This window comes from Herpailurus yagouaroundi, unplaced genomic scaffold (assembly GCF_014898765.1).
Source record: "Herpailurus yagouaroundi ecotype Mexico unplaced genomic scaffold, PumYag 185, whole genome shotgun sequence".
NCBI lineage: Eukaryota > Metazoa > Chordata > Mammalia > Carnivora > Felidae > Herpailurus > Herpailurus yagouaroundi.
In genome coordinates, this window is record NW_024412416.1 from 15,365,804 (window position 1) to 15,378,954 (window position 13,151).

A 13,151-nucleotide genomic window follows, 5' to 3' on the forward strand; every position below is an offset into this window, starting at 1 on the left:
ACTGTAATTTACCTCAGATGCTCTGTTAACGGCGGAAGCATTAGACAAAGATAGCGTTACAGAAAGCTTATGGGCATGTTTCCTTTATACCTGCTATATGGCAAAACGTATTTTCTTTTTTTTTTTTTTCTTTTTTAAACGTTTATTTATTTTTGAGACAGAGACAGAGCATGAACGGGGGAGGGGCAGAGAGAGAGGGAGACACAGAATCGGAAGCAGGCTCCAGGCTCCGAGCCATCAGCCCAGAGCTCGACGCGGGGCTCGAACTCACGGACCGCGAGATCGTGACCTGAGCTGAAGTTGGCGCCCAACCGACTGCGCCACCCAGGCGCTCGCAAAATGTGTTTTAAAACACGTCCTAAAGTCAGAGCAAGCTACGACATCTACTAAAAGTGATATTGTGCAAATTTTGGGTTTATTAATTGACCCCGAGTCTGCATTCGTTCACGTACCCAATTACTAAATGCTTCTGGGATTCTGAATGTATTCCACTGTTTTCTAGATGTGCAGACATGAAAGTGAAGGCACCCAGGGCTAATTCTTAACTTTCCCAATCTCCTAAAGTTTATTTCTTGCTCTGGGCAGCCTAGAAATAGGGGGATGATCAGAGCTTATTTTTTAGCTCGTCACCGAAGCCGGTGACACAATGATCTTAACACGCGGCTCCCAAGTAAAAGGATGCATATCTTCCAACCCAAAACAAACACCAAACTACAGAACAATGAACAATCACCTTTGGATTTCAAAAATCTTCTCTTTGGCTTCTAAATTATATAATAACATGATTTTTTTTAAAAAGAAAACAATGGCTATCATTTTATCCTTTTATGTATCAGGAGTTTCTCATTAAAAAAAAGGAGGAAGAAGAAAGAGTAGTTCTGGTTATTGTGTTGTTCCATTGTGGATTACTTTAATCATTATTTCCTGAAGTTAACAGTGCAGGCATAAAGCGATCTATTCTGAGTCAATCATGAGGCATTATTTTAAGCTCTAATGCTCTCTGATTTTGAAAAGCCAAGCTGGGGACGCAAGGAGGAGAGTTAATGAGATTGTGACTTATTCATGACTGTGTATTTCCAGAAATGAATCAAACACGTGAAAATGCCAGATTTTCTTGGTTGAGTCATCTACAGAAACTATTGCTTGATCAGCAAACAGGGTTACTTACAAGTAGAGAAGGGAATTTAAGGTAGGAAACCAATGCTGATTCTGCATGGAACCACAGGGCCATGATCTTGACTGTCACTGTAGAGCTTTCGAATCCTGATGGGGAATCTGACTTATCTTTCAGACCTTCTGCAAGGTGTTTTCATCCAGGAGCAGCAAGGTTTTTTTCTGGATGGACCAGACAGACTTGGGCTTGAATCCCAACTGCACCACTTACTAGCTCTGTTAACCGTGTGCAGAGTTCCTCAGCCTTTTGGAGACGCCGTTTCCTCATCCGTAAAACCCATAAAATCGGGACAATTCTGTCCCCATGGGGTTGTTCTTCTTAGAAGCGAAATAATATATTTCATGATTGTCCTTCTGCCTCCGTTAAATAAGAGAGATAAACTTCATAATCTGTTATCTTAAGAAATAATAAACACCCTAAAATACTCTTAACGCATTTTCTCGCTTTATAAAATGTGATTCATTACAGTGAATCCTACTTGGATCACGAGAAAGGATTCTCAATTCATTTATTCACTGAACAAATATATATATATATATAATATTAATATATAAATATATTTATAATATATATTTGTATATAATTTAAATATATATTTAAATATAATTTAAAATTTATAATATATATTTATATGTAATATGTGAAATATTAATAACATATTAATATTAATATATACATACATAAATATATAAATATATAATATATATATATGTTTTTAGTAGAAACACATTTAAAATTTATAGCACTTCTTGTGTGCTAAGCAGTCTGTAAACCCCTTACATTTATTAAGCTTGACAACCAATCTTTTGAAACGGGTACTTTTATTGGGCCCATTTTACAGATGTGGAAACTAAGTCGCAGAGAAATAACTTGGCCAAGGTCACAGCACTGGAAAGTGGCAGAGCCAGGGTCTGAAGCTCGTAGCTAATGCCATAGTATCTCCTATATCCAGATTGCTCGGGAAGTGGGTCTAGACATACAAAATCCGTGGGTCTAGACATACAAAATCCAAACAATTAAAGGAGCCGTCTCAGAGTCTCTCTCTGTGTTGGAGAAAGGGCTTAGCAGTTCTGCAGGATGCGGGGATGCCTTATTATGAGAAGTGCCTTTCCAAGCATGATAGTATTGCATTGCCTTAACTGTTACAACTCATTTATGATCTGTCTTTCCAGATAGGCTTTGAGTTCCCTGAGGCTCCTTCTCTGCCTGGGGTCTGCTCCCCACCAGCGCTGGGTGCATGGGTACTTAATAAGCATGTGCCGAGTGATAGAACCACTCCAAGTTGAGAGACATTGTATCCTGCTGCAGAGGCTGGAAAGGTACCTTGTTTGCTAGCACAGCAAAAATCTAGCTACCCTGGAGGTTGCGAGATCTCTACATGAGCGAAAAGTTTGCAAAGTACCGCAGGCTGCCTTGTTCACTCTGGAAGTAAACTCTATGTCTAATTCACTTAAAATAGTGTTCACTTTCGGGAGCAGCTCTGTATCTGTATTGCAAAAAAAAAAAAAAAAAAAGAGATACTTAAGAACTGAACAAAAGGGCACCCAGGAGGCTCCCTCCCTTAAGCGTCCCACTTCTGCTCAGGTCATGATCTTGCAGTTCATGAGTTCGAGCCCCGCATCGGGTCTGTGCTGACAGCTCAGAACCTGGAGCCTGCTTCCGATTCTGTGCCTCCCTCCCTCTCTGCCCCTCCCCCACTCGCGCTTTGTCTCTCTCTCACTCTCCCTCTCTCAAAAAGAAATAAACATTAAAAAAATTAAAAAAAAAAAGAACTGAAGAAAACATTCACCGAATTCTTTTCCCAAGAAAACCTATCAGTGCAAAATCTAGCATCTGTTTCACTTGTATGTTAAAACAGTCAGTGTATTTATTAGTAGACAGATTGGTGAGAAGCCAGGGAATCTTTGACTCTTCTTAACTGAAGCTCCCACCATGAAATTCAGTATGGCTGGGTCAGGTTTGGCACGAATTTCTCACTGCTGCTTTCATGGAGATAATCGGGGAGTTCGGAGCAACGCTGGTTTTTGTGTCTGGTTCGCCCACATCAAATGAACCTTGGAGGTGTTGGGAACAGATCAGTTTTGAAATCTTTTCTGTGTATGTAAAGTTAAGGAACTTTCAGAGTCAGGTTCGGGACTCTACCCAGAAAAGACTGGACTGTAAAATCAGAAGGATTAAGCCATCAAAACAGCATCTAGTTACTAAAAATGCAGCCTTTGATTGCTTTCTAGACAGAGGAACTGTCACGGGAAGCTAGAAGCCTTGTTCACTTCTAACTTGAGCCGTGATCTCCCAAAAATGTGTATCTAAGGAGACACAAGAATGGCAATGGACGTGTTTGAGCGGTGGTGATCTTCAGACAGGCATGTAGTTATTACCTATCTGCAAATTGGTATGCTAATTTGCATAGCAAAACCTGTGGAGGGCCATTAGAACTTGGACTTGGAAACTAAATGTCATGTTCATCAGTAATACAAAACTAGTACAAATACATTTTTTTTTTTTTTTTTTTAAACTGGGAAAGACACAGCCACTGGTTTGGTCCGAATTACCACTGGGGATTGCAAGTTTCTCTCTTCAGGCCAAACATCTCTCCCAAGAGATGTGGCTTGGGCTTGTTTTCTGTGACGTGCAGGGACCTCTCGATACAGTTCGTCCTTTTGTCTCAGGAAAACCAGTCCCTGGACCTCCTCACACTTTTCTGTCAGCTCTGGGATCTCGGGAGTCTGGGAAAGAAAGAACTCAATCAAGCCCACTCTGTGGGGCTCTGACACACCCCACGTATAGGCTGGTCCTCCCTTTGTGGTATAGACCCTTTTTGGTCTTCAAGAGTGAGGTTCTTTATTAATGACCATAGGCCCCTGTTTCCCAGGAGTCCAACAAAATCGTACGTGTACATTCTAATTTGTCATCCGATTTTTTTTTTCTTTTTCTTTTTTGTTTCTTTGTCATCCGATTTTCAAAGCCCTCCGGGACCCTAAGACTGTGAAGACCCCCTATTTTAAGAGGCTTATCCAAGAATAGGCACGGACTGGACCCTCAAGAGGGAATTCTGGATAAATGATAAATAATAATAAACAATCAATACATAAAAATCATTTAAAATTAAAAAAAAGCATTTCTTAGAAACAATCGTAACTATGAACAAAATCTTTTTTTTAATGTTTCTTTTTGAGAGAGAGAAGAGAAAGAGAGAGAGAGAGAGAGAGAGAGAGACAGAGCATGAGTGGGAGAGGGGAGGAGGGAGACAGAGACACAGAATCCGAAGCAGACTCCAGGCACTGAGCTGTCAGCACAGAGCCCGACGCGGGGCTCGAACCCACAAACCGTGAGATCACGACCTGAGCTGAAGTGGATGCTTAACCAACTGAGCCACCCAAGCGCCGCTAACTATGCACAAAATCTGAAGATAATGTCTGAATACAATTGTTAAAGAAAATTTTTTTTGCGGGGGGGGAGAAATGCAACACCTTGCAATACTGACCTCAGTGTGGATCTCAGGGTTCTGATGGTTTGTGAGATGAACCGACTTCCCGTGGGGATCAGATTCGCTCTACAGGGGTTAGTCAGAGTAGATTTACAGCTTCTTCCTCCAGGAGATAATCCAAAGCTCAGTCTAACAAGAGATGTAGTCACATCCCCAACCCTGGCCTGTGCTTAAAAAGTGTCATGATTATCCACTGTCATTAACTCCACAGTATGGAATACAAGGTCATTCACCATCTTGCCTCTGCACGGTCTCAGTCCGCACAATCCCTGACCCCTTTCACCCCCTGTCCCCGTCGCCACCCCCACTAGACTACTTTTTAATACTCATGTGAAATACATGACATTTTCTGCATTTGCTCATGTTGTTACCACTTGGGCGCATATATCCGGTATACGCCGTGTCGTCTTGGCAAAGAAGATTCCGCTCTCATTCTGCTTGACCCATTTATTGGGTAAGTTTAAGGTGTGCGATGTGTAGATCGGAAACATTTATATATCGTGGTATGATCGTCACCTTAGCAGTAACGCCTCGATGACATCACAATGATCATTTCTTATTTTTGTGGTGAGAATAGTTCAGATGTAGTGTCCTAGCAATTTGGAATTATATCATACAGTATTATTGACTGTGATCACTACACTGTGTATTCGGTCTCTGCCTGGGTCACGTGGAATATTAATCTTTCTCCCTACTTTCTCTGATCTGGCCTTTACACCTTCCCTCACGTATAGATAACATGATGGACTGACTTGTCCACACTCGTCCTGCTGCTTGGGAGTCAGGTGTGTGTGATGGCTTTCCCACTGTGGTAAAGGTTACTAACCGCCCACTCCAGTCTAACCAGTGTCATTTTCAGTAAAAATATAGTTGTAGCTGGGCATGTGCAATTTTTAAGAGACCTGTACTCCTCAGCCCCTCTGTGACGAGAGGTACGGAGTTGACCAGATCCTGGCCAATAGTAGGGGGGTGGCAGCGGGAACCTGTCACCTGCCCCTTTGCCTCCCTCAGCTTCAACCAGACAGATGACAACAGGGGATGGCAGAGACGAGATGGAAGGACCCGGGGGACTGGAGTGGCCAGAAGCTTGCATCTTCCAAGACTACCACCCATGAGAAAAATAAACGTCATTCTTTACGCTGCTGTTTTGTTAGGGTGCTCACTCTGTCTGTCTCTCTCATTTTTTTTCTTTACAACTACTTGATTTTTCTTTTTCTTTCTTTCTTTTTTGGAGAGAGAGAGAGGGAGGAGAGAGAGAGAGAGAGAGAGAGAGAGAGAGAGAGAGAGAGAGAGAATCCCAAGCTGGACACAGGGCTCAATCCCACACTCTGGGACCATGACCTGAGCTGAAATCAAGGGTCGGGCCACTCAACTGACTGAGCCACGCAGGCGCCCCTACAACCCCTTAATTTTCTACCTACCTACCTACCACCCCATGTATTGGTTTTGTGACCTTGGACAATTGATGTAACCTCCGTTTCTGGATCTGCAAGATAGAGATGATAACTTCATGTGGTTTTGTGAGGATTCAATGAGTTGCTTCATGCACAACATGACCTGGATTGGTATCTTGTGCTGTAATTAGTGCTCAATAAACCCGCGGTATGATGACGGTGACGGTGATGCCCACCGTTACTAGCATCTTCCAAACGGTGCTTTTGTCCATCAGCTGGTCTCCCTGCCTCAGACCTGGCAGGTGCCACGTGATATTTAGTTTTGCATTCCCAGGGCAAGGGCTATCGGAGAGTCTCCAAAATCAGTGTTGCATACTTGCCATTGAATGGTTGGTAAGGGTATAGAGTGCTTCCTCTTTACCTCCCCCCTTTCCTCTGGGCTCCTGTCTAGATTCACGTGGGCCCCAAATTCCCCAGCCTCTCCCTACACGCGTACCCAGTAGAGGTCCTGGGAAATTCACTGCCTACCGTCCTCCTGATCTGGTTCCCTCACTCCCCTACACTTTGCTTCTTCAATGGGTCGTTTCTTCAATAGGTCTTTATTGAGGTACCTGAACCCCGCATGCAGATTCGCCACGAGAAGAGTGTGACGCCCCATCGCCGTGGGTCACCTCCAGAAGCAGCCTGCGGCAGCCCCTCATCATGGATGTTCACTCTCGTTGGAACGGAAAACTACCTCCCTCCAGGGGCCCCTCACTTGCCCAGATCACCCCCTTGTCAGGAGCTGCTACCAGAGTTCTTCACTTTGGTAGTAGAAATTTCTTACATACATTTCTGAGGAAGTTCGAATCCAGGAGTTGGATGAGTGAGCCTGGGTCCTGGACGGGCACAAAAGACCCCACCATGTCTGCAACTTTTAGTCTGCCACCATCTGGAAATTCTCCGATTGTTTATAACTTACGGTGTTCAGGATATGGCGCTAAACAAAACGAAAGATCTTGAGCGCTTCTGAGAAAAATTAGTTGTAATTTTACCTAGAGGGAATAAATTAAAAAAACAAACAAACAAACAAAAAACTAACCCCCTGTAATGACTGGGGTTCCTCCAGGAACCAGTGCAGGCTCTGATTCAAAGTCAAGGTGGTGGACTTACCCGATTCCATAGACTGAGTTGTCCAGGAGGTGTGTGAATGTGCCAAGGCAGCTTACCAGGTAGCATTTGTTTGTTTGTTTGTTTGTGTCTTATTTTGTTGCCATCATCGCCCTCTCCAGACCTTAACCATTCCTGAATGGGAAGAGAGGGAACACCAACCGGTGTTGACGGAGCACCATGCCCGGGTGCCCGGCCGGCACAGAGATGCCTGGATGCTTCTGTTCCAATTCCTGTGTGGTCCTTCATCCCTGCGTAAATCTGCCCGTCCAACCCGATGCTTAGCCACGAATACAGACAACCAGCTGCAAACGCTAATATAGACAACTTAGGAGGGGGTGCTTTCTGAACGGCCAGCTCAGTTATAAAAGATCAGTTATAAATAACTGATGAGTAGCAATAGCCACTGCCTGGTCCAGTCTAATTTCTGAGATAATGGCAGGTGGGTGAGGGCTGGGGGCAGGTCACTGTGGAGAGAGAACAAGTAGATCAAGGTATTTGTTGGGCTTAACTGAGCGTCTGCTCAGATCCCTCTTGCCCCCAATTCAAACCAAACTCGTGGATCCCTTATATTTAAAAATGACCCCTGGAGTACACATCGCTTCAATAAAAGTATTGGTGTTTTGCCATAGCTCAGAATTCTCTCTTACTGTGTCACTGTGTGTTCTTTTGTCAGTGGAACCTCACGTGGACGCTTCAGTGTGGCACAGAGTTTGGTAGGAAGAATTGCCATGAGCCCCATTCAGGTTTTTAGCCATTGAGGTGCCTACGAAAAGGGCATCATCTCAAAGGTGGTTTCACCTGAAAGGCAGCCCCTAGGTATGATTTTGATGTGTGGGATTGTGGTGGCTCACAGCCATGGCTACTTTAGGCTCGCCTGGGAGGTTTTTTTTTTTTTTGTTTTAAGTTTATTGATTCATTTTGAGAGAGAGAGAAAGAAAGAGAGAGAGAGGGAACATGAGTGGAGGAGGGGCAAAGAGAGAAGGAGAGAGAGAATCCTAAGCAGGCTCCACACTGACAGTGTGGATCCCAATGTGGGGCTGGAACCCACAAACCATAAGATTATGACCTGAGCCAAAACCAAGAGTAGGACACTCAACCCACTGAGCCACCCAGGCATCCCTCACCTGGGAGGTTTTAAATGACCGAGTCAGCCCCGGGGAGTTTGTTTTCACGATCTGGGCTGGGGCTGAAACTATTAACGCTTTAAAAACAGCATTCTAGATTATTCCAATATGCCTTCGGTTCAAACTCTCTGCATGAAGACTTTTTAAAAACCAGAAATCATCGACAAAGTTTCTTTCTCTTATTTCTCCAATTTCAATGCCTGAAAATGGCATTTTTTATCAGTCGCTGCAGATGAGGAATAGAAAAGCCCGGTTATCTAAGAAATTGCATCTGGCATGCAACGTACAAACCTTCAGAAGAGCATGGTAAAAAAAAAAGCGATACCTTCCAGATACAGGAAGTTGCTAATCTCAGTTGCCTTGAATACTTTTCTTCCCATACGGAAGCCACATCTCTCAACGTTAGCAGGATTTTAGGACCTTTCATTTCCTTCACCCCTTTGATAAGCCAAGGAAGGGTGGTCATGTGTAGCATGCACGCTCCAAAGGGTTTCTGAGATTGTCAACAGTTTGCCTAGAGTTGTTGCGCAGAACGTTGTCTTTGACCGTCAGGCACAGAGAAATCCCTCGGAGGCAAACGGTGCTCGTCTGCCTTCGAGCTAACAGCTGAAGGCCCTGATAGGTGTATCTGTGGTTCTTTATCTAAAGTAGCAAAGAGGGGCGCCTGGGTGGCGCAGTCGGTTGAGCGTCCGACTTCAGCCAGGTCACGATCTCGCGGTCCGTGAGTTCGAGCCCCGCGTCGGGCTCTGGGCTGACGGCTCAGAGCCTGGAGCCTGTTTCCGATTCTGTGTCTCCCTCTCTCTCTGCCCCTCCCCCGTTCATGCTCTGTCTCTCTCTGTCCCCCAAAAAATAAATAAACGTTAAAAAAAAAATTTTTAAAGTAGCAAAGAAAGGACAGTATGTGTTTTAATCGCTTATCTACACAGACGTGGGATTAAATGCAAATCCTACTGAAAGACCGCTCGTGATTTTTAGTTTCAGGCCTGGTGAGGCTTTTTCAAGTCTCGGGAGAGTGAAGTTAGGTGTGGGGAAAAGAGATAAGCACGTGTGTGAACTTCCTTGCTTGCCCACCCAGCAGACACGCTCGGGATAATGGGCCCTTGCAGTGCAAATTTCCCCATCGAGACATTTTCTGAACGCGTTCAAGGGCACCACCCAAGAGCCCCTTGAAGGCACCAAGGCCAGGTGTTACAGAAGCCCGTCCCTGGCCTCTCAGTTAAGAGAAGACAACCAGGTCCATCGACGCCAAAACTTTCAGATTTACCCGCATAACGTTTGTTACCCAATAGACATTTGTGACTTTTAGATAAAGCGCCAGGCCCCATTTATTGCCTTGGGGTGGAGCTTCCAGCTTCCAAGGGCCTCCTGGAGTAGTTCCTAAAATACAATGTTTTCCTTCCCGGAGGGCAGTGTTCTGGAAACATTTTGTCCTCAGTTTACCTCACCTGGGGAGCTTTGTTTTGAAAGCCGGTGCCAGGCCCTCGGGTGAATCTCACACAGATGCAGGAGAAGGACGCATGGCCTCAGGCCCCGTACCCAGGGGAGATGTGAGACCACAGGGGAAGGGTAGGGCATGAGTAGGCGGTTCTTTTGCTCCCTTGGGACTTGCTGAGCCCCCCCCCCCCCCTTCCCGTCTTGAGTACCCTGGGGATTTTCCTGAACAAACACAACGAGATAAGAAAACACCTCTGCCTGTAGAAATCAGCAAGTAAGTGGTTGATGGTTCCTCCTTCTAGCCTTCTTTTAGAAGTTACCCTGAGAGGGGAGTGCCTGGGTGGCTCAGTCAGTTGAGCGTCCGATTTCATCTCAGGTCATGATCTGCATTCGTGGGTTCGAGCCCCGTGACGGGCTCTGTGCTGACAGCTCAGGGCCTGGAGCCTGCTTGGGATTCTGGGTCTCCCTCTCTCTCTGCCCCTCCCCTGCTCATGTTCTGTCCCTCTGTGTCTCAAAATAAACATTAAATAAAAATTAAAAAAAAAAATCGTGTGTTCGAATCCCCCGCCCCCCACCTTCTGGCTTTGGACAAATGAGCCCTGGGGATAAGCCCCTCCCGTCTTCCTCCTCTCCTCGCCTTCTCCCCAGACGTCCCGCTGGGGTTGGTGCTCACACTGCGGATACTCTGAACTTTCAGACGACGTGAGAACACAGAATTACCGGAAAGAAAGAGAGACATCAAAGAAAAAAGTTAGGGGAGGAATCTCAAATTGGCAGCGGGCAGGGTGTTTTCTTTACTGGGAAATCTCACATAAAAATCTGGACTTCCAGCCTCGCTTGAAAAAAGTAACAAATCTGGCAACACTGACACAGCTCCCATGTGGCGAGGGCTGGCCAGAGAGGAGCTGGGCCAACTGGTCAGAATTCTTTTCCACCCTTGACCCCTCGTTCTAGAGCAAGCCCACTCTGTCGCCGCCGTCATCTGCCAGCTCCCCCACAATGTGCTTTGTGACCCCCTAGTTTAGTACAAGTTATTCCTCCAAGCTTCTCCTCCGACACTCCCAAACTACAGAGAGCTCTGATTTTGATTCCTGAAATTCTAAATTAACCTAACCAGACTGCTGTTTTCATAACGTTCAAGTTTTGAGTTTCATAACGTTGAGTCGAGAAGAGTTTGCAGAGCGAGCATGTGGGGAAGGCGTGGGGGGCCAGGAGGCCGTGCTGTTAGGGGCAGTGGTTGTGGAATGGGACTGGAGACAGCCTCTGCACGAAGGTTTCATTTGACCCGTCATCTTAAGTGGACTACGGAGCCCAGTATCTTCTAGATGGGATTAAGATCTATGATCAGTTGGCTTTATATGGAAAAGATTGTGCTCTGTAATGTGGGTGGGACTCATCTAATCATTCCTAGGCCTTAAGAGGCAAACAAAGCCTGAGGTTTCCCAGAGAAGAAGGAATTCTGATTCCAGAATGCAATATAGAAACCCTGCCTGAGTCTCCAGCTTGCTGGTCTATCCTACAGATTTTGGATTCAGAATCACAGCCGCAGCTTTTGCTGGAAAATTTAGCCTCCTGCCCTGCCCTGGAGGTGTCAGGTTTTCCAGCCTTGCGATCCTAGAAGCCAATTTCTTAAGACACACACACACACACACACACACACACACACACACACACACACCCTACTGGTTTTGTTTTTCTGGAGAACCCTGACTGATACAAGTGTCTACTTCGATATTTGTTCTCGGGTCCCATATGATCAGAAAACAATCCTCAGATGCACTACGTGGCTGGTCGTCTTAACACCAACTTTCCATTATGTATTCACCCAATAGCTTCCTGTGGTTTGTCCTGGGATCCCAACACTTCCCTCACAGGAGCAATGTTATGAATTATAAACAACAGTTTTAAAACCACCATTTGGAAACAATCTGGCCATAAGCTGGGGAATGCCTAGAAAGAATAAATGAGATAAGGTTCAAATACAGAAACTAGAACTTCGCCAGTGTCTCAAGATGGCCTTCAATGCCCACCTGTCCAGAAGCTGAGCATTGGGTATATTGTTCAACACTTTCTAGGCAATTATTCTCTCAGCACTGACTTTGGTTTTCCTGTGGTATCCTGGGATGAAGTTGGCTTTGTGAGTTCACGTTCACCTTTGATTTTTTTTGGTTTTTGCTTTTTTTGTTGTTCATTTTGTTTTGTTTTTAACCTGAGATTGATTGTTGTCAAGCCTGACAATCAAATACTTACTTCCTAGCCCTGGCAATCAGTTATTTTTGTCTGATTTTGAAAAACAAAATTCTTTCATGCAATGATTTCCTGCCTGTGAGGATATTCGTTAGGCGGGTATGAAAGTTGAGAACGCAAGCGAAGTTCCAAAATTCATTAAACTGTAAACCTAATCAAGTTAAAACAAAACCAAAATAAGTTACTAGATTGTAAGTAGGATTCTCTGGAGACTATTTCTTTTTTATTTACCATAGTATCCCCCAAGCACTGTCATTATATCTCTTTAAAGTTTACAAAGCACTTTACATTTTAATTTTTTTTTTCAACGTTTATTTATTTTTGGGACAGAGAGAGACAGAGCATGAACGGGCGAGGGGCAGAGAGAGAGGGAGACACAGAATCGGAAACAGGCTCCAGGCTCTGAGCCATCAGCCCAGAGCCCGACGCGGGGCTCGAACTCACGGACCGCGAGATCGTGACCTGGCTGAAGTCGGACGCCTAACCGACTGCGCCACCCAGGCGCCCCAGCACTTTGCATTTTAAAAGGCAATTTGAGGGGCGCCTGGGTGGCTCAGCCGGTTCAGCCTCTGACTTCGGCTCAGGTCATGATCTCCGGTCCGTGGGTTCGAGCACTGGGTCAGGCTCTGTGCTGACAGCTCAGAGCCTGGAGTTTGCTTCAGATTCTGTGTCTCCCTCTCTCTCCCTGCTCGCACTCTGTCTCTTTCTCTCTCAAAAATACACATTAAAAAAGGAAGAGGCAATTTGAGTGTCCTCCATGGGCCAGGAAGCTTGTTAGATGCTGGGCTATGTACAAAGGACACAAAGATAATCATGTATCTGTCACTACCGCTAAGAACACTCTGCTTACCCATCTATCCATCCATTCGTTCAGTTGTCACTCAGCATATTTCTTGAATGCCTACTATGTGTCTCACCTTGCTTAGTGCCAGGCATACAAAAATGAACACAACAGACACGGCGTCTTTCCCTCCTGGGTCTGACAGAGGAGACAGGCAGTTAAAGAAGATACAGTAATAAAATCTGATAAGTATCATGACAGAGGAAGAAGTCAGTGCTCAAGGAGCAGCGGCCTAGGCACTAGGGAAGAGCTGCAGATGTTGGAAGGATATCCTTGGAGATTTCGTGTATGCATCCTG

General features: G+C 45.2%; 1 long non-coding RNA gene across 1 annotated transcript; it reads left to right on the plus strand.

Moving 5' to 3' along the window:
* Positions 1–5,256: 5,256 nt before the first annotated feature.
* On the plus strand, positions 5,257–5,803 carry LOC121042592 (uncharacterized). Its single transcript, XR_005796312.1, has 2 exons — positions 5,257–5,593; positions 5,673–5,803. It is a non-coding gene; the product is annotated as an uncharacterized LOC121042592 (long non-coding RNA).
* Positions 5,804–13,151: the final 7,348 nt, after the last annotated feature.